We start from the raw sequence: 21484 nt of genomic DNA on the forward strand, positions 1-21484 counted from the left end.
TGTGCACTTTTCATATTTTAATACTTCTTTTTACTCTGTTGTGATAGCCATTGCTTGATAAGTTATAGTATAGTTATTCTCTTCTACCTTACATATACATATTTATAATCATTTTATATAAATGCATATCTTCAAAATACCTTATATACAATAAGTACTCAATTATAATGTTTGTTGTTGAAGCCATCTAGTCTATGACATATATTTATTACAAGAGCCCAAGCTGACTAAGACATTCCCCATTAATCCAGTAAATACCTCTCACTCTTTAAATGCCCTATTAAACCAAGCTTCAGTTGAGTTAGTTCCACCTTTCTCCTCTATTATTGCAGGAGTCCTAATATCTCTATTATAGCACCCATTTATTGTGTATTATTGTTTATTCCTTACCTCATCTCCAAGATAGTTTGTAAAGGCTGGGATAATGGTTATCCATCTTTGTATCCTAGATGTCCAACAGAGAACCTGGATGTACCTAATTTTGCAGTAGATATTGAAGAATAAATGAATAAACAAGTATTTCCACTGTAGCAATACCTGTTCCTTACAAAGCACTTACATGTGCTTTCTATAAAATAACTGATAATATTGAAGGGAGATAGGAAAGTAAGCTTTAAATACAGAATGAGAATGAAACTGACATGAGTGATGGATTGTTTTTCTGTTTTAAATATGAATAATGTCCTTTTTATAGGGATACATATGTATACATATATATGTGTACACACACACACACACACACACACGCACACACACACATATAATCTCTGGGATTTGAGCTTTTTCTGGGAGGGGTGAAGTAGAAGGGAATTCCTAGACTTGCTCATTGATCATCTTTTTGAGCAAGCTGTATTCCAGCCCTCTCTGAAATCCACAGGGATTTCACAGACAGAGAAGGTAGAAAATGCTGGGATCTGATTTGATTCTCCATCATTAAGGAGGTGCAATCTGCCAGAGAAGATTGCATATCTTTGAACCTATATGAAGATGAATGAAACATTTTCTAAAAAGGTGGAGGCAAATTAGCTTTCAGTCTCCTCAAATACAGTTCCTCTGAAAACAAAGTCTCATCTGTCTTCTGATGGATTACTTACTGGTACCAACTAATGGCGCCAGCTTGCTGATAAGCTTGGGAGTTCACATTGGAGAAACATAAAGCAAACAAACAAACAAAACGATTTCCTGAGATTTTTGCTGAAATGTTTCATCTTAATTTCAGGTCTTCATTTGTGTGGAATTCTCCTCTCATGAGGCAAGGTAAGCAGCTTTATGTCTTGGCAAAACACCCTTTTGACTCTGCCACTCAGTAACCCCTAAAGAGAATACAGTACTTACAAACAAGTCTCTGACATGTTCTCCTATAACTTTCTTGTCCTCCCAGAGTTTCAAACGCCTCTTAAAATAGCTTTGCAAGTGCCTTCCCAACATTCCCCAGGAGCACATCGTGTTCCAGTGTAAGTGACAGTGGTCTGCAAGAGCATTCTGTCACCTCATTGTGAATTTCTCTAGACGATGAAATACCCAGTGTCCCAGACAACACCAGTTCTCAGCTCATCTCCAATTGTTTCTCCTCTCCATTTTCCTCTGATATAAAACAAAGCAAAAAGACAACCAAAAAGAATGGGCATTTCATTTTGAAAATATTTGTGGCAAAGCTGATTACATTTATGGTTATCAAGATTTCAGGATGAAGTAATCTGCTATTTGGGAAAAAAGTACATGGACAGAATTAGGAGAGATGACATCAAACTACAGCTTTGCAATTTGTCTCTTTTTCTTATGCTAAAGATACTGCAGGGGCAATTTTTGCCAATTTGGCAGTAGAGTGACAACTAAGTTTCCTAATGACCTCACAAAATGGAGAAACAGAATAAAGAGGTGGATTTTGATGTAATTTCTAAAAGGCTTCATCTATCATATTTCCCTCTGCTTTTTAAAATTTGTCATACATCTCCAGTGAAAAATGTATTGTGTAATCTGTTTTCAATTATTTTTTATTATGTAAAGTTAAAAGGTTAATTTGATATCTTTTTATGAGCATCAACATTATTTTTAAAAATATTGGTCCATAGAGATAACTGCAAGGATTAATGAAAACTCTATTTACATGCAATTCAATAGCAAAAATTAATAGATGAGACCTCCAAAGCTTCTGGAAAGCATGAAAGTAAATACTCTCAAGACTGAAGAAGCTCATTGAACCAGAGTGGATTCTCAGCAAGAACCCAGAAGAATGACATGATGGTCAATCCATATTACGATAGGTTGGCCCCCGTATCATACTTGTCATTAGAGTTTTAACATTCACTCTTGTTTAAACCTCAGCATTTCCAACAAAATCTTACCAGTAAATCATGAGACCCCCTTTGTAAAACATCAGGGAAACAGAAGAAGGGAGACTGAAAAAAGTATCAGAAGTCCCACACAAATGAGAAAGACTAGCAAGGGGATTATATAGCTCAGATCTTTCTTAGAAAGAATTAAACTCAAGGATTAAAAATAATCACATGGAATGTTTCATAGGGGTAGTCATGATGGGGTAATGAAACTGAAAATGGATTGGGTGTCAAGATGAGGCCCCAAATCCTGGCTATATCACCTTAAATCATATCACTCAGAAGACAACCCACTACTGTTCCTTAATTGTAAAATAAAGTATAAGACTAGATAATGTTGAACACTTCACCAAAGTCTTGACTTTGTGAAGCTGAAGGAACTAAAAGCAAACTGGCAATGGTACAATGGTCTCCAAAAATGCATATTCTTAACCTCTACTTTATACTGTCTGTCAGTGGAGTATACCTTTTGGGGGAGACTGAAACCTCAAGTGAAGGAAAGATGTCCAAGTCTTTTCTTATTAAGCTTTCTAGTTGGTGGTGAAGGCCAGTGGAAGTTTCCGGCTGCCAGGGAGCACAGTTCCACCACAATTGCCAAGGCTGCAGCAGCGCTGCTATGCGAGAATTCTAAGCCTGAGTAAGGCAGTGGGTGAAAGTAGGCATGTGAGTGTAGGACCGTCCCCTATCAGTATTCCTGCGTGACGATAGAGAGGGGTCAGGTAGGAGGGATAGTGGAGGCATAAGTAATGTGATTTGCACACAGTAAGTATTAAGTAAATATTTGTTGAATTAATGAATAAAAGAACAAATAAATGCGTACTCCAATTCTATGCGTAAGACCAAGGCTATACAGAATGGCAAGATATGGGGAATGGTACTCAGTTTCATGAATCTTTGGTCATATATCTTCTAGATGGAGTCAAGCAAAAAGAGTCAGTGGTAATCTAAATCCATCTTGGTGTGGGAAAAAAGTGGTGTATTTACATCATATGTGACCTGTGCTAGCTAAAATTTGTTTCAACATACCCTAGATGTAATACCAATCAAGATGGGCACTTTAAAAGTTCATGTGCTAGTTACCAATTAGATTCAGCTTAAATAAAGTAATAATATTACTATATACCTACAAAAGTAGGAAAATTTTGCTCGAGCTTAGATGAAGTGTTGATTTCAAAAGTGGGAAAATTTGTCAGAAGAGAAGATTTATTTTGAAAGGAAAATTTTAACTAGAAAGAGAGTTTCTTTGCGTTATTTCAGAAAATGATGACTTGCTTTTATTAAACCAACAGAAGAAGCAGATTAGGGTAGTAAGAAATTTTGGATGTTTAGCAGACTAATGACGTAAAATCATCATTAAAAATATTTGAGTTCTGCTATGTGCCAAGCATAGAGCTAGGTATAAGATTCAGTGCTGAGAAGAGGAACTTTAAAAACCACAAAATACAAATCCTGCCTTTATGGGGATGGGTCTCTTCTAATGAAACCAAAGGATATCAATGACAACTTCATTCATTGTATAAACGAGTTGAATAGAAGGTACACTTTTAAATCAAAGAGTGTGCCCAAGCAAAGATATTAAAAGTCAAATTTGAAAGGCCTCTTGGGACTTGTCTTACTTCTCAAATAAATTAAGAATACTTTGTCTGCTACTGGTAAAACAAATTAACTTTATGCTCCATTTAAGGGTCACTAAAAGTATCTTGGGTAAATTTTTAGGTTTTTTCTTATCTTCATCATGAGCAAGACTGCTGAGGCTTGGAAGATCAATCAGGAGGGACAAATGGAAAAGAAACAGATCCATGATGTCCTTTCTTCCCTCGTCTCATATTTACAGACTCAAAGAAGTCTAAGAGTTGCCCATAATGGATAAACAAACAGTTTAAATCTTTCAACAGAGATGTGAAAGATTTTTGTCGCCTGAATTACAAAAAAAAAAAAAAAAAATCTTGTGAAAAATATAACAGTGGTAAATAAAAATAGTTAAATAAAAACCACAAAATGGCAAATAATGATGCTCTTTTCTCACTAAGTTCTGAAATAGGGATCAGATGGGTTAGAAGAAGAAAGAGAGAGAATTAAGATAGTCAGAGCATGAGTTCTGTGACTATTATTGGAAAGTCCAAGAATTTGAAAACATGAAAATGTAAGATTAGAAAAAAATCCAATACAAGAATAAAATAATATATATGATAAAATGAAAAAAAACTTTCTCTAACACATAGCTAAAATTTATCTTAAAGGAGCAAGAGAAAACACTTACTGATTAAATGAAACTACCAAAGAAAAACTAATGCAATGGAATATTATTCAGCGCTAAAAAGAAATGAGACATCAAGCTAAGAAAAAACATGAAGGAAACTTAAATGCATATTACTAAGTTAAATAAGCCAATCTGGAGAGGCTATATACTATATGATTCCAACTATATGACATTCTGGAAAAGGCAAAACAATGGAGACAGTAAAAGGATCAGTGGTTGCCAAAGATTAGGCGGGAGAGAGGTATAAATGGGGGGGAGCACAGAGGATTCTTTAGGGAAGTGAAACTACTTTTTATGATACTATAATGGTGGATACATGTTATTATATATTCGTCAAAACCCTTAGAACGTACAACACCAAGAACATACTGTAAACTAGGAACTTCAGGTAACTATGGTGTGTCAATGTAAGTTCCTCCATTGTAACAAACATTCCTCTCTAGTACCTGATGTTGATTGTGGGAGAAGCTGTCAGTGTATGGGGGCAGGTGGTATACAGGAATTCACCATACTTTCTACTCAGTTTTGCTGTGAATCTAAAACTGCTTTTTTGAAAAAAAACCAAAACTAGAGTAGCAAGAAAAGTAATCTTTCAATAATTATACAGAGTAATAAAAAAGTTTGAATTTTAGATAACTGATCTATTGATATCATTTCATATTCAATTATATTGGGAAATTAAAATAAGATCACACGGGAGTTTGGGAGAAAAAAATGACTTTTAAAAGTAGTCAAATATTTGCTGCAAGTGGAATGAATAAGTCTCATTAATTTAATGAAGCAAACAGGGATAATAACATTTAGAAAATTTGACCAGTATATGGCACAGTGGTATCAATGATCTGCAATTCCTAAGTATTAGGGAAATCAGCTAACGGATCTACAGTCACCATCAATTACTTCTAAAAGTGCATCTCACATCAAGAGGTACCAAAATATAGGAATTGGAACAATACCTATTAAAGGAGAAGAGAGTAGGGCTGCCAATTATAGCCTACACTCTAGATTCAATACCTACTAAAATAATGGGACCAAATCAGAGGGAAAAATATAACAAACTTTGTGCCCTGAAAAAGCTGCAGAGAGGCAGGAGCAATTAAGTAGCTGAGGATTGAGAAACCGAAGAAAGATCCAAGAAGAATGGATCATGGGAACTTGCATTGTGATAAAGAAGCTAAAATAAGCTACTGAACATCAAAGGGGAGACATTTGACAACCTCTTTCTTCCATGAAAATGACTCCTGGGATTCAATCTGAACACTTAAATGATAGAAAGATGTCATTTTATTTTGTTTGAATGTGGAAACGAGCTGGAAAATAAATATGACCTCCTTTCTATATCACTCCTTGAAAATAAAAGTAATGTAAATTTTTAGCAAACTCTTACAGAGAGAGAAGCCAAGGAATCTCCTTTTAAATGGGAGATGTTTTAAGAGGAATGCTAGGATCTGAATTTTTGAAGAATGTGTTATGTAACTGACTATGAGGGAGAAGAACAATTATCACTTTAATTAATTAGGGCCCTGTTGTTGCTCCCTTGTGAAAGATAATCCTTGATTAAAAGTGTCAGTATGTAAAAATATTGACTGATATTGAAATGTAAAAGTGTGAAATTTCAATTAATTGGAAAAATTAGCTGGTATTAGCATTTACCAATAGACACTAATGATTCTCGGAGACTTGGGACATACAAACAGAGTTGACAGTGGACATGTAAACAGAAACAGAATTAATCCACTTACAGTTCATCCCTCAGAATAATTAGCTCCTTTGGCCTTTTGTTTTATGTCTGCAATGCAGAGGTTAATGTTAAGTCATAGAAATTGTTTTGCAGAGGAAGGGAATAGATAGCACAGTAGGAAATAGAAGGTCAAATAATATTTTAGTAACACATAGTGTTTTCATAGTCAACAAAAATGTTCCAACATATATATGTTTTATAAATACTCACGAAATCATATTTTATGCCCTAGCAATTCCGTACCTGGAAGCCTTACTGAGACTCTTCCCCTCTGTGCCTAGAAAGAGCTCCTGGGGAACATGAAGGAAAAAAGCATCTTCAAATGTGAAGCCTATTATTAGACTAAGACAGGAGGTGAGTGGCCAAGACAGATTCTAAATCTACCTGAGACTGATTCTTCCAATATAAACTCTGTTTTCATGATTCCATTTTCTGAACTCAAAACATGATGTGCCTCTACTTCTTTTTCTTCCCTCTCTCTTTTTCCTTGGCATTATCAGAATTAGATGCCAAATGATATAATGGGATATTCTTTTAAAGAAACTGGTTATGGTAGTAAAACAAAACAAACAAAAAACAAAATTTTAAAACTTTGATTTTAGACGTGAGACTAAAGCCCAAAGCAATGAACTCACTCTTAAACCTAAACGAGGTATTTAGTGTCCACAGGCAACAATTTCTGCACTTAGAAAATACAAACATCTATCACATTGGATTGGCATGAGGTATAGGAATAGTATATGTAAAGAAATGGCACAGGGCCTAAAATTTGGTAAAACAAGAAAGAGTGGCTATGATTTCATTGTTCTTATTGTTTTTATTATTGCCACAGAAGAGTATCTCATCTAAAATTCTGAAATTTTCCCTAACATAGAAACATTCACTCATGAAAAATATCCAATCATGCTCACTTTAAAATAAATGCAAAATTTATTTTAATAAAAAGTGACATTGAAATGACACCCATCAGCCAGAGACAACAGAAGTTCAATTTACATCGCCCACTGTTCTCCCTGCCTTCAGTACCCCCAGCACACAACACAAAGGGAGAAAAAAAAATCTGTAATATTTAGGTTTACATGTGAAGACATAACTGCCCATACCACTGACCAAATCTGATAGCAAAATAATTTTGAGGATGAAGCAAGAAAACAGCAGGCAGATCTGGGAAACACTTTGGCCTTGGGGCTGCTCTTTATCTTCTCCCTAAAATGAAACCAAGTGCCCTGATGCTCCCCAAAGAACACAATTAAGTAGAGTTTTCCTATCATTTCCTATTTTCATGCTGGTTATATGGTAGCAGGGCAGAGGGAGACACAGAGTATTAGAAAATCTTCATCATGCTCAACAATATGAAACTGTATGAAATTCATGTTCTTCCCTTACCAATCAAACCATTCCATGCTTAGCTTTTATAAAGAGTAGGAAAAAATTAGCCTTTAGGTAACTCTTTAGCTCCCCATCTCACTCCTTCTAAAGAGCTCCTTAGTGGTTAGATAATTGCGAAATAATAGGCTTGTCTTCCTATATTATTTCATCTTGTTTACTGGCTTGGCATAGTTGGTGAGGTAAGGGAAAGCTTCTTTGCTTTATTAAAGTGGAAGACATCTTCGTGACAAGGAAAAATCATCACAACTTTGCTTTTCCTAAAGGAGATATTATATCAGTCTGTTACTGGGAATCATCACAGTGCACCAACCTTTTGCAATAGTACTAGTGAGATGTATCCCCACTAACATGACAATTCCCCCACTCTTCTCCACTACAACTCCTCCACTAGAGCTGGGAGAGAGGAAGAGGAAGAGGGCCAGGTGCTTGGTCCAGCTAGATTAGTAATGAAAACCTACACAGAACACCAGATAAGAGAGTGCACAGAGGAGCTTTGGAACCATGAAGATATCTTCCCAAGAAGGTATCAGAGGGAATGAGGAATTATGGAGGGCGAAAATGAAACAAGACATAGAAAAGAAACTAAGAGCTTGTTTCTTAAATAGCCAGAACTGATTTAACTCTAAGGACATAAGTATGCATGTGGGACTGTACCCCATCTAAACAAATAGATATCAGTGTCACATGATATGGAAGAGAAGCATCTTTATCTGTGGATGTTCTGCTGAGTTGTTATTCATCAAATGTAACTGAAAAATCAGTCTCTGGCCACAACTAAACACTCAGTCTGGATGGCCCACACAAGGTGGAAAACTCATATGATAATACTGGCAGCAACATTTGGGTTCAGGGGCCTTCCCTGGTGGTCCAGTGGTAAACAATGCATAGTGCAATGCAGGGGATGCAGGTTCAATCCCTGGTCGGGGAACTAAGATTCCCACATGCCGCAGAGCAACTAAGCCCACATGCCACAACTATTGAGCCTGAGTGCCTCCATGAGAGGCCACCTGCTGAAAACTAGAGAGCCCATGCATCCTGGAGCCTGTGCCCCACAACTAGAGAAGAGAAAACCAGCACACCACAATGAAAGAGAAGCCCGAGCACCACAAAGAAAGATCCTGCATGCTGCAACTAAGATCCAAACAGCCAAAAATTAAATAAATAGATATTTTAAAAAATTGGGGTTGAGCATCCAATCTTCATTCCTCTCCAATGCCCTTTAGATGCCAGTTCTTCAATCTGGTATTATTTAAAATGTGGTCCTGTGATTACCCACCTCAGTATCACGTGAGATGCTAAACCTACAGATTCCTGTGTCTGACCCCAAATCTGATGACTCAAAATCTTTTCAAGAAGAATAGTGTATTTCAAGGACTCAACTTGTGAATGAACCTCTTTTACAAGACTTCTTAGAAGAAAGCAGTAATTCAAATAATTCAGAATCAGGTTATTTAAAACACTATACCCAATGACTATGAATGTTGACTGCTGAAAAAGCGGATCCAGTTTTGCCATGAGATCAACATTCAAGGATGTACAGGGTCCTCAGCTTCAGAAAAAAGTCCTGCTTTACTGAACCCAGTAAACACAGATAACTTCAAAACACTGCCCTATTACCACACGTTTTGCTATTTATTTTCACTTATCTTTTTTTTAAATTTAGTATTTTTTAAAAGATTTATTTTATTATTTATTTATTATTTATTTATTTTTGGCTATGTTGGGTCTTCGTTGCTGCGCACCGGCTTTCTCTAGTTGTGGCGAGCAGGGACTACTCTCTGTTGCAGTGCTTGGACATTTCATTGAGGTGGCTTCTCTTGTTGCAGAGCATAGGCTTGAGGCACGCAGGTTTCAGTAATTGCAGCTCATGGGCTCAGTAGTTGTGGCTCATGGGCTCTATAGCGCAGGCTCAGCAGTTGTGGCGCACAGGCTTAGCTGCTCCACGGCATTGTGGGATATTCCCAGTCCAGGGATCGAAGCCATATCCCCTGCATTGGCAGGCGGATTCTTAACCACTGCACCACCAGGGAAGCCCTAGTTTCACTGATCTTAAAAATGCAGATCTTCCGTTTTGCTTTTCTTACACATTAGCCATGGGCTGGAAATTTGACTTTAGCATTTGACCTACCTATGGAGATGCCTATATAACTTCCTTGATACAATAAAATGGAATGGGGGGCTATGCATGTTTAGAGTTACCTATTATCCATATAAAATATTGGGGAAAAATAAAGCTGTGTATTAATAAAACTCTGATCCTAACATATTTGAAATGTATATCGCTGTCATTTATGCAAATATGGCCTCTGTTCTCATCTCAGACATCATCAGCATCCCTAACAAGTTCCAATTGGTGCCCCATTACCAGCTTCAGGTAAAAATCATTCAACTTGCCTAGCACTCTTACAGGTTAACCTTTTGTAAACAGTTTATCTTAATATCCAAGAAAACAATTCTGCAAACCCCACAGAGCTCTTTAAAGTGAAAAACCCTAGTTTTCACCTTCCGAAGAACTTTGTTGAGAGTATTAAATGCCCCAAATGTTGTTATTATTACATTGACTATGAATATCAACATAACAAACACATAATAAATGTGTGTTCACTATATCAAGCAATGTACCTGATTGTGGGAAATTAAAAGAGATTATAGGATGTTAAATATTTAGCAAAATATCTGCCAAGCCATAGCTTTTCTTACCTATTATTATTAGTTGGGGGGATGACTAGTATAACTGTGATATTTGTCATTGCTCATTAATATTATACTAATAATAAATTAGATGAAGAGGAGGAGGAAGTAGAAGAGGAGAAGAATAAAGAGAAAAAAAATATTGACCAATATTTACTTTGCATTTATTCTGTGCCAGTCATTACACCAAGCTATTGACATGTATTCTCTCTTTGTGTAGTTGGGGGATGGAGAAATGGCTAACAGATAGGGGTGGTATAAAGGCTTTGATCAGCTATGGAGGATCTCATGTGGGTTTGATTTTAGAATTTATCCTAGACAGTTGAGAAACAGTGAAGAATTTTTAACAAGAGAATGACATGTTCAGATTTGCATTTTAGAAAGGTTATTTTGGCAGTGTGAGGCATAGATTGTACTAGGGGAAGACTGGAGGTGGGAGACCATAGACACACAAGGCTCTGGTGATAGTTCACGTGAGACATGCTAAAGATCTAAAAATGATGTGTGGATGGAGAGGAGGGGATGAATTGCAGACAAGTCTCAGAAATAGGTCTGACTTGATGACACCATTAGATGGTGACATTAGAATGAGGAAGAAAGAAGACATGCTCATAGCATATCAACCTCACCTCTAATTTGTCACGTAATTTGTGAGTAATAATAATTATACAGATTGATATTCACACAATAATATAGAGCAAAACTTTCAAGTTTCTTAAATAACAAAACAACAACAAGTTATACATATAGATTATCTTATCATCACTATTATATATCCTCTCCAGCAAGAATAATGTTCCCATTCTAAAGGTAGAATGCTTCCACTTTGAAATTTTAAAGACTTGAATATATAAAACATTCCATTAGCTTCTTCTTGCAGAGATATCTCAACACGTCCCATAACAAAACTCTCCTTGTCTCCCATAGAAATATTTTAACAGTAATGTTAAACACAAAAGTGTATATATATTCCCCATTTCCCATAGCTTTCTAGAATTCTACACAGCAAACAGCACTTAATATGCTCAGGCTATGAATGTTTTCTACTAATCCCTTTACTTTAAAAGATACTAATTAAAAGTCTTTCTTGCTTTTGTTCATCTCAAATTATCACTGAAACTGAAATTCTCTCAAAGTTTAAAAAAATGATGTTCTTGACCTATCCATAGTAGTGTGCTTCCTGTTACTGAACACCAGAGGGCACCATTCGGTGAAAGCCTGGATTTGGGAGAGAGGGGGAAAAACAAAGAAGGAATTCCATTGCTAATGAAAGAGACTGATTTTTTAGTTTGTGCCCTTATCTACCATGAAACATTACCATGGTAACAGGACCAGTTAAGATGATTGTATATTTAGGTCACAGTATAAAAGAAGGAGCTTGAACATGTGTGCAGAAAAAGGGAAATGAAATAAAGTAAGACAAGAATATACCAAATGTAGAAGGAGGCAAACCAGCCAGAACGTGCCTCACACTTTGCTAATTGCGGGTTCACAAAGTCACATCATGCCTTTCAAAGCAAAGGTGGATGATCAATTCTAACTAAAATCAAAAGTTGCCATTCAAACTCAGAATTTTAAGCACCAGCAATCTTAATATAAAGAGGAATTCATGTGGAGAGACAACTAGATGGGAAGTTGGGATGTGTGTGTTCTAGGCATTTCTTGGTTAGCTGCATCACAACGGGAAAACCGCTTCATTCACATTCAACACTTAACAGGAGTTAAACTGGATAATACCAAAACTCTCTTTCATCCTTTTGCACCAGACAAAAGAATGAAAATAGCATCAGCCAAAATATCACGTAATTTTGGTGCCTATGTTTTCCTCTGCCAGAGGCAATCACTGATTAATCAGAACAAGCAGTTTGTGCCAACTAAGAATCTAGTTGGCAATGAATCTTTCTTGCTTAGGGTTTAGGGGATACAACAAGAACATGCAGAGTTGAATTAAAACAATGGGGAGAACCAACAGTTGTGATTTCCCCAAACATAGTGGAAAATGTGCACAGTTCAAGACCAAGTGCAAAATGTACAAAGTACAAACAAAATGTACCAAGTACAAAACTAAATGCAAAAATGTGCACAGTATAAGACCAAGACTGGAGTCGAACAGGCTTACGTTTGAATCCAGGGGCTGTGACTTACTAGCTTGGGCCATTACCTGACCCCTCTAAATCCTGGTTTCCTCATCTATAAAACGGGAACAATAACATCTCCTTCATAGGATTGTTGCAGTGATAAAATAAGAAAACTGATTCATCTATTCACTCATTCAACAAATATTTAATAAACTCCTAGGGTGTGCAGGACACTATCTTAAACAGTGGAGATAAAGCCCTGACAGAACAGATGATATAATACATGTGAGTCTCTTAGGACACTTTCAGGGACTTAGGAGACACTCTATGGAAATGCATTTTCAAGGAAAAATTATCTGCTTCCTTTGTCCCACACAAAACACACACTACCACCACCACTACCACCAGGTGACCCAGCTGAGCTTTGAGGTATGCAGTCAGTACACTTGCTCTGATACCTTTTAAGGAAAGCAGTCCTGACATCTGCTCAGTGAACCAAAGGTAGGCAAAATGGGGACAGGTGACAGGGAATGAAAGCCAGGTGATAGTAGTCATGAGGAGCATATAGCGACAGTGTTTGATATAGAGGAGTCCACTGAGGAAAACAACACAGGTCCACATCATAAAATGCCAACCAAACTCAAATAGAAGTTTAAATGAAGGAAAGCAGGTTCCTCAAGGGAACTGTGTGACAAAAATGTTTCTGTCAATCTCTTGATCCCACTGAGTAAAACTGAAGAAAGACTGAGTAAGAATGGGGTTTGAGTGGTCATATTTAGACCGTTACACATGGGCATTCTCTCACAGGCATATGCCAAAGACTGACATTGGTGATGGAGGTTATTACGGTGGCTGTTAATGGCTCGCCCACAGATTCTTGCCCTCATTTTTTTCTCCCTCCCCCTCTTCATTTCCTTTCTTATTTTGCCCCCTCTTCTTCCTCCTTTGCACTTTGCTTTAACTTTGTTCACTGCTGTGGGTCAGAGAGACATGTCTCCTGATCAGCCTGCCTGTCCTCCTCCATCGAAGTGCCATGCCTTCCCTGTGAGCCAGCAGGCTGTGGTCTGCTGTCTTTCTCACAACTCTGAGGCAGCACCTCCCTCCTCCTGGGCCCTAGGCCCTGGGGGCTGGCTACCCTGAAATTAGAATTGTAAAACTGCCAATGAACATACATCCAAGTGCCAGATGTTGGCGGTTATCTGGGCAAAGAAGAGTATAGGATCACGTTTGGAGCACTGTGGTTTTTAAATGTGAAGATATCAGTCTCTGTCCCCATATTGACAGACTGTGGGGACTCATTCCAAGGCGACTGTTACCTATGTTTGACTGCTAATCTCTTCTACATCTATCCCTGAAGTCAGCTGAGAGCTAAAAACACATTCTGTGGTTCTCTTGAACTTAAACTAGGATAGGGATATTCAAATCGACTTTATTTTCCCACTCCAATCCCCCCCAGCACCCTCAAACACTTACCTAAACAAAAACACCTTCTTTTGTAGGAAGATCAAGCATCTGTCAGGAAGCCCACCTGGAATTTTCGGGTCTAAGGACTTTACCCTACTCCTGCCCCATCTTGTTCACAGAGTTTTAAAACAGTAAGTTGAGTTGGTTGGAATTTCCATGTTTTTGAGGGTCAAGTTTTACTTTTCAGTTTTAATTGGCATAATTGTTTAGCCTAGTAAAGCATACAGAGTCGATAGAAGTTGCAAATACTACTGCCACAACTGGACACATTACTAAAAATAGTAATAACAATAAAAATTCACCTGGCATTAATGTATTACTTCCTGAATCCTTAGCTGCCAAATCCTGCAAAGCTGCAACACTGTGGACACAAAATTCTTCCATTCATTTGCCAAGAGTCTCAAAAGTCCACTTTCTGAATTGCAGCCTAATACAGTTCTCAGTGTGATCATCTGGTTTACTTCTATGATTATGCCCTTGTTGTTATCACCCAAAGATCATACACACACACACACCCCTAACTGCAGTTTCTTAAGTGTGACATCATCCTTATTATTTGCTTATTAGTGAAAATATACTCTATCACCTTGCTATATGTTTTCAATATAATGCATACATTTATACAGATGGCCAACAAAATACAATGGGGGGGGCCCTTAAGGCACAAGGCCGGGTTGAATACCTGGAGTTTATGAACTGCCTCACTTTCAGAGCCCTCTCAAGGCTGGTAAACCCCAATATAGCCCAGAGCGAAGTGAGGTCCTGGTCCACTCCAGGACCAGGGCATCTGAACTTCCCCAGAGAAATGCTGCCCCCCAAGGGTGTAGCTCTGCCGGAGGCAGGCGCTGAGGAGGCTGACGCCTGGGGTGCCACAGCCTGGGGAGTCCCGCAATGCTCTGTGCAGCTGCAGCAGAGCTCAAGGGTTGGGCGCCTTGTCCTCCAGAGTCACCCCCACCTCACCATCAACCCAAATTCAAGTTTTTCCCAGGCCTTTCCGATTGCCCCACTGTTTCTCTCTGGAATCTGGACTGGCTCCCTTCTCCTCTGGCCCAACACCCTTTGCAGCCAAGGCCACAGCCGTGACCGTGATCTTGGCCAAGGAGGTGGCGGTTGCTACAGGCACTCCGGGTGGTCCAGCTGGGGGGCTGCGTGATGGAGCGCGGGCGGGTGTGCTGTACAGCCTGGAGATGCGTGTTTGTGTCGCTGGCTGCGTGTACTAGGGGACAGGAAAACTACACGAACCCACTGCCACCCAGCGCTAAGAAAATGAGCCAGAAAAGCAAAACAAACCAAAAAAAGAAAAGATGAAAGGGAAATAGAAAGTCAATGCGGGGGATTCCGGAGCTTGAGGACCTGGAGGCGCCGTGCTCTTGCTGGGTTCGCCGCGCCTGGCAGGCCGACTAGGAGCCCTTGGTGGCCCCCGTCACTTACACGCCGTGGCCGTGAACTGACTAAGGACATGGGAGGGCAGCTCGGGTGAGATGCCAGCGGACAGCTCTTCTTGTCTTAGGCGTTTACCTCCATTTCTCTGCTCCCCTCCCGCCTCTCCGTCCCGAGTGACTCCCCAGAGATATTTCCATACAGGCAGCACCGGTCTCAAGGCCTGGGTCTGGCAAGCTAGGCGGACCCTCCCTTGGACGATTTTGTGGCTCAAAGCAGCCTCGAGGACGGCGACGGGCAGGAGGGTAGAGAAAGGGATGGGGGCGCTGGAAGGAGGCTGAGGCAGTGGGTGTGTGCTACTTTCCGAGTCGGTGATTCCGGGGAACACTGAATCTTGACCTCTTAAGAGCTCTCCTAGGCAAGCAGCCTCCTGTCCCGCGGGGGGCGCCCCCGGGGTGCGGGGCAGAACGCACAGGTGGAATTTCTGCGCGATCTTCCCTGCGTGGGCTTGGACTGTGCCTCGCAGGTTCAGAGAGCTTCAAATTATCTGAGACCGCCTGGGTTCGCAGGTACGTACGGCGAGGCACATTGTGGGGGCAGCTGTTCCCAATCTACGACCCCGAACCTCGCTGGGGTGGCCCAGAGCCCATTGTGAGGTGGCTGTCGGCGAAGCCCAGGCACGGTCCGCGACCTCGCGGCCTCCGGGCTGAGATCCTGTCCTCCAGTCGAGGCAGACAGCCGACCTCTTGTGCGGGCCGAAATGGGATGGGGTTGCAGAGGGCGTTCTCCTCCTCTGTCCTGGGACCCTCTCCTCATTCTTATTCCCCTGCCCCTTGGCCATGGTCCTTGGACCGCAGCACCGATCCTCCCTCCACAGACCGGGCGCGGGCGCCCAAAGGGCTGTTCGGAAGGCGGAACCAGGGGACCATGCGTAACCGGGGGAGCCTGGTCTCCACCCCAAACGCCTGGGAGACGTGGCCAGACCCCCGGCTGGAAGGAACGTGAGCGGCTGGAGAGGGCGAAGCTCTCCAGTCTTTTCCGTGACGGCCCTGTTGGGGAGGAGGAGGGAGTCGGGTGACAGTGGAGGGGATGGAGCGCTGGAAGAGGGAGCGATGCCCCGGCCGGCGCGGCCCCCAGGCTGCCTTTGCCACATTCCTCCGGACTCAGTGACCCGCGGAATCACATTCCCGTCCCGCGCTCTGCCTCTTTTGCCCCTTCTTTACAGACCCGCCATCGCTGCCTCAGTTCTCCAAGCCCCAGAAACCAAAGTTTCCGTTCGAGGATCTGCACTTACGGAGGAATTCTCCAATTCCCTGATCGCCGACCCCTCCGCGTCCATTCCTGGGAATCGCGAGGGACCCCGCGGTGCCAGGGTCCCTGGCGCCGGTACGCGGAGAGCTGAGCAGCGCGCTGTCCTTACCTGCCGCCGGATTAGCTCCAGTTGCCTCCCCGGGCTGCAATATCCCTGGTGTGGGCTGGCAGGGGCGTGGAGGAGCCCTTCGCGGGTTCGGGGCTGACCCGCCAGGGAGCTAGCTGTACGCCGCTCAGAGTCGGAGGCCAGGCGCCGGCTTGCTTTCTCCCTTGATCTTGCAAGCGAAAAGGAAAAGATTAGTTGGTGCCGCGACACCCGGAGGGGTGGGGCGGGGGAGGCGGGGAGAGAGCCGACCCAAAGGCTCGGGCGAGAGCTGCGGGGCTCGGGCGCGCGCTGGCAGAGTCACGCACCCCACACCCGTCCCAGTCACTTGACGAATCTGAAACCCCTTTGCGGTGTAGACTGGAGTTAAAGTGACACTGCCCCCGCCCTCCACACCAAAACACCAAAGAAGAAGCAAAAGGGAGTTTCAAACCTGGCCTTCACGGAGAAGATGAGTCTGGAGAGCAAGACCGAACGGAGACCTGGCTGGACAGGCGAGCTGGGCGGGAGTCATTGCTTCAACAAAGTGCTTGGGGAAGTAGGTAATTAGTGTAGGGGCAACTAATTACTAATTAGTTCGGTGCCTCTGGTGATCTCCTAGTGGAATCTGCAGTTTCAAGGCTCTGGCCAACCCGCAGGCTGGCGCGTGTGTGCGTTCTGGTGTGTGTGCGTGCCCGTGTGTATGTGTGTGTTTGTATATGTGTATATGTGTGTGCACGCGCACTCGCTGGAGGGGGTCTCTGCGCCCGGGCACCTTTAGTATAACAAGAGAGCGCGGCTGTGTTCGCGAGTGTGTGTTCGATTAGCTGCAATGGGCGGACAATTTCTAGAGAGAACACTTACAATTTTCTTTCAACATGATAGGATTAGTTGCTGTTGAAGGCGTTCCTCCAATGAAATCTTCTCTGCTCTCTGATTTGGCGGTTCTTCTGAGCAAATATGACAGCCTTTTCTCCAGGCTCCTTACTGCTCCTTTCCACATCCATCCCCAGAGCCAAGCTCTCCATCTGCAATTTCTACATCAGAATGTTTACAGTTACCACCACCAACCAGTCCCATTCCTGCAAGTATGATTGCTATAAAGGTGACATGCCATATTGGGAAGAATGCAGTGTTGCTTTTTGATTGCTGAAGATGCTTAAACCCAGTTTTTCCAGCTGGGAAAATACTAGGATAAATCCTCTGTGCTTTGTAAACATATAATCGTGCTGAACTATTTGTGGATTGTTTATTTCTTTGGGACATTGGCAAAAGTATAAGAGGAGGAGGTAATGTTTTTCTTATTTTATACAAGGGTCAATGCCCATGTTTTCTTTGACTAATAGGCATCAGATTACAAAGTATTTACGGTGCTTTATGGAATTTGGGATCTCCATGAAAAAAATTAGGATACAAACTTTTTGTGTTAAATCAGTCTTAGGTTTTTATTTTTTTCCTTTAATGAGAAATCCATTCTGAATACTGATTATTTTTAGGTACTAGTCCCAATTGATAAAGGTACAATGATATGATTCTAAAGTATAGTTGAGGACAAGACTTGCTTTTGTGGAAGTATGTGTATAATGAGATAACATCAGTGTGTAACATGTTATAAGGCTGCATTTTCTTTCATCCACCTTCTGCAAAAAATGTAAAAAGCTGAAACCTTAATTGATATATCCAATTAAGTTCAGTTCAAATCTCAATGCCCAGGTCTTTGCTAATTGTCAAAGAGAATACAGAATAGCAAAAGTTGCTGTGCCTGTCCTTTATGAGCTCTCCATCTTATTGGCAGGGAAAGACACTCAGATGACAATCAAGATGAATGCTTAGGCAGCAATATAAATTCATTGATAAGTGAAAATTATGCAGATGAAAGGGTCTGCCCTTTCTGTTAACTCATAGCTCTCACCAAGTAGGATATGGCACAAACTTTCTTGGCTTGACTGAAGTCATCCTGAAATAATGCATTATACACTGTGGCTCTGCCTTCAGCCGCCACACCCTCATATCCCATCACTACCGGAAGATTATAAGATACTTGTTAAAAAACCAAGACAGCTCTATCCACTGTTGACCTCATCCCCCCCAGAATTTGGCCCTTTATATTAAATATCGGATTTTGTCATTTCTTGTCTCTTAGTTGATCTTTTGAAAATGAATTCACATTTTCCTTTCTTTCGCCATTATTTCTGACTATTAAGCCTCCATAAACCCACGGAGTTGCTTGGATCTTTACAACAAACCAAACCATGTACACATCCCAAAGCAGAGAAATAAAGGGGAAGGAATTCCTGGCCAGCAATAGAGAAGAAAACCCAGTAATATGTTGCTATTTTGTTCTTTCATATCATTAATGCATTTCATATCACAATGTTCTTTCATACCATTAATAAACAGGGCTACATATTCCAAAAAGAACCATAAAGCAAAAAGCCAATGAAATCTAATGAATATTTTCTTAATATTCTTGAACTTGAATAAAACAGAGTCCATGAGTAACTGAACTACCATGTTCAATAGAAGTCACGATACTTATGGCCTTTTGGAGAGGAGCTGCAAATGGAAAGAGCATTTTTAGTAAACAATCAGCAAAAATGTCCATTTTCTTCTTCTACGGCATCATTGAAAAAACTTTTCTAAAAACATTTACTTGTATCTGTGCCACTCATTGTGTGTTTTTGGAGAATTATTTAACTGCTCTGTGCCTCATTTTCTTAATCTGTAAAGGGGATATAGTAATAGTAACATTCCCCTGGGGTTTTTATAAGGAATAATAGAGTTCATTCATGTAAAGTTTTGAAAAGAAGGCCTGACATGTAGCAAATTAGCTACAATTATAAGACTGTTGGTCAGGATTGAAAAACAGATTCTTGGGTCATGCTTCTGACCTACCGAATTGGAATATTTAGGAGTGAGTCTTGTCAACAGAAACCACACGGCTCCTTGATTTCATGCAACAAGCATGTTAAACACAACCCATCAAAACACTGACCCAGAGGAAGCCCATTTTCTCTCTAGTTTCTCTTTCTATACAATAAATGATCATGTGAGGTCTGAGCATTTTATTTTTATTTCTTAAGACAGTTCACTTTCTGAGATAAAAGAGTACTCCCCCATCCCAGGAATATAGCTTCTATGTTTATTAGTAACCCATGGTGTGGAACATTTTCAAAAGTGCTTTCTAAAGACTTTATAGCACACATCTATGTGTTTCCTTTTATCTACATGCCTATTTTCCACCTCAAAGAACACTAATAAATTAGTAATTTCCACTTGTGAGGCCAAACTTCATTACCCTGGACCTCAGAAAGTTACTTTTAAGCATGTGCTGAAGAGCTCAGATTCTTGAAAGGGCTGACTTTGAATTGCTGACAAAGCTCCTTTTTGAATAAGACTGTAAATAAGATCTCCACCCGCATGAGGAGAAGGGGAGTGAGGAGTCTCACTTCTGGGAAGGTGATGAAGATTTTATTGTGCCATGTTGATTTCAGTGTGGCAATTATTAGACTTCAGTAATTAGATGCACAAATCAGCACTCTGTCATCATAAGTACATTAAGAGGGTGACAAGTTCAACTCAAGTGATTTCCCACCAGGTATGGTAGCCATAACATTTTCTTAATTTTCTGCTTTCAAAGAACCAAGAAAATGAAGGTGAGAGCTTTGCCTATATGGGGGAAATGAGCCAAGAGCAAGGAGCTCTTGCCTTGTCTTCATCTCCCACTCACAAAAACTGTTCAAGATTTGAACTAGGAAAGCACAGCATTTATCAGCAGGAGGTTTGGGAAAGGCGGGCTGATTTTTCTGATGTGTGCCAAAAGAACCTATCTTTTCCTCGACCTCAGTTTGAAATACAAAAATCCTGGGTTAAAAGTGAACCTCCACTAGATGACAATCACTGCTTAAAATGGGTGCTACAGTTGCCCTCACTGTTTTGAAATCTTAATAACATTCCCATAATAGACACACTATTCTTCTTAGAGTTATTTATTTTCCCTACAAACCTTTCCAGAGAGTAATTTTAAATGCTTCTATTCTTTAGCTAGAAAAGATTATCTCTTTCTCTCCTAGAAAATCCTAAGCTTTCTTTTTCAGTTGCTGCAATAGGAGTTTCCATATACAAATGAGACTGATTCTGAGTGACAATGCTTGGTGACAGTTTAACAAACAATGCTTTGCTATTTTTTTCCTTCTCCTTTTTCTTGAAGTTTAGCATCACAGCTGCTTTAAACTCTTCATCTCCTAGCAGTGGTGGTGTTATCCAAAGCCTGAAAACATTTACTGCTGTTGTCTAAAATATTTAAAATACAGAGCTCATTTTCAAACAGCATATGAAGAAGGGGGACAAAATGAAACACTACCCTGCAAGATGCTAAGCAGCTGCAATGGTGATAAATCAGTATTAAGAATGCAGGAGAAAAAGGCCACATGGGATATGTGTTTCCTGTAGTGCCCAGTTTCTCTTTAGAGGTGAACCTCTAATATAGGGAGAACTGAAACATTTTAACCACATCAACCTCAGGGTAGATTGTAACAAGCAGCTTAAATTTCCCCTTTTCTCAGCCTAAGTGAGATGCTGGAATCTCAGATGGAGATAAGATTGTAGCAAGCTCAAAGCGAACCTCTTGTCAGACTCTTCTCTGTCTGTGGGGCACCAAATTATTTGAATCAATGACTATGTGATAAAGAGTAGGCTAGGAAATCTCAAAATCTTTTTAGTCAGTAGGGAAACAATTTCTTAGAATTTAGA

General features: G+C 40.5%; 1 protein-coding gene across 1 annotated transcript in view; it reads right to left on the reverse strand.

Annotated features, from left to right (window-relative positions):
- Positions 1-16841, reverse strand: part of CHRM2 (cholinergic receptor muscarinic 2) — a 143777-nt gene extending 126936 nt beyond the window's left edge. The window contains exon 1 of the mRNA XM_057732471.1: positions 16760-16841. The gene's annotated coding sequence lies outside the window, so the exon portion shown is untranslated. The remainder of the gene's footprint in view (positions 1-16759) is intronic.
- Between the last annotated feature and the right edge of the window lie 4643 nt (positions 16842-21484).

The sequence above is a fragment of the Hippopotamus amphibius genome, chromosome 4, assembly GCF_030028045.1.
Source record: "Hippopotamus amphibius kiboko isolate mHipAmp2 chromosome 4, mHipAmp2.hap2, whole genome shotgun sequence".
NCBI lineage: Eukaryota > Metazoa > Chordata > Mammalia > Artiodactyla > Hippopotamidae > Hippopotamus > Hippopotamus amphibius.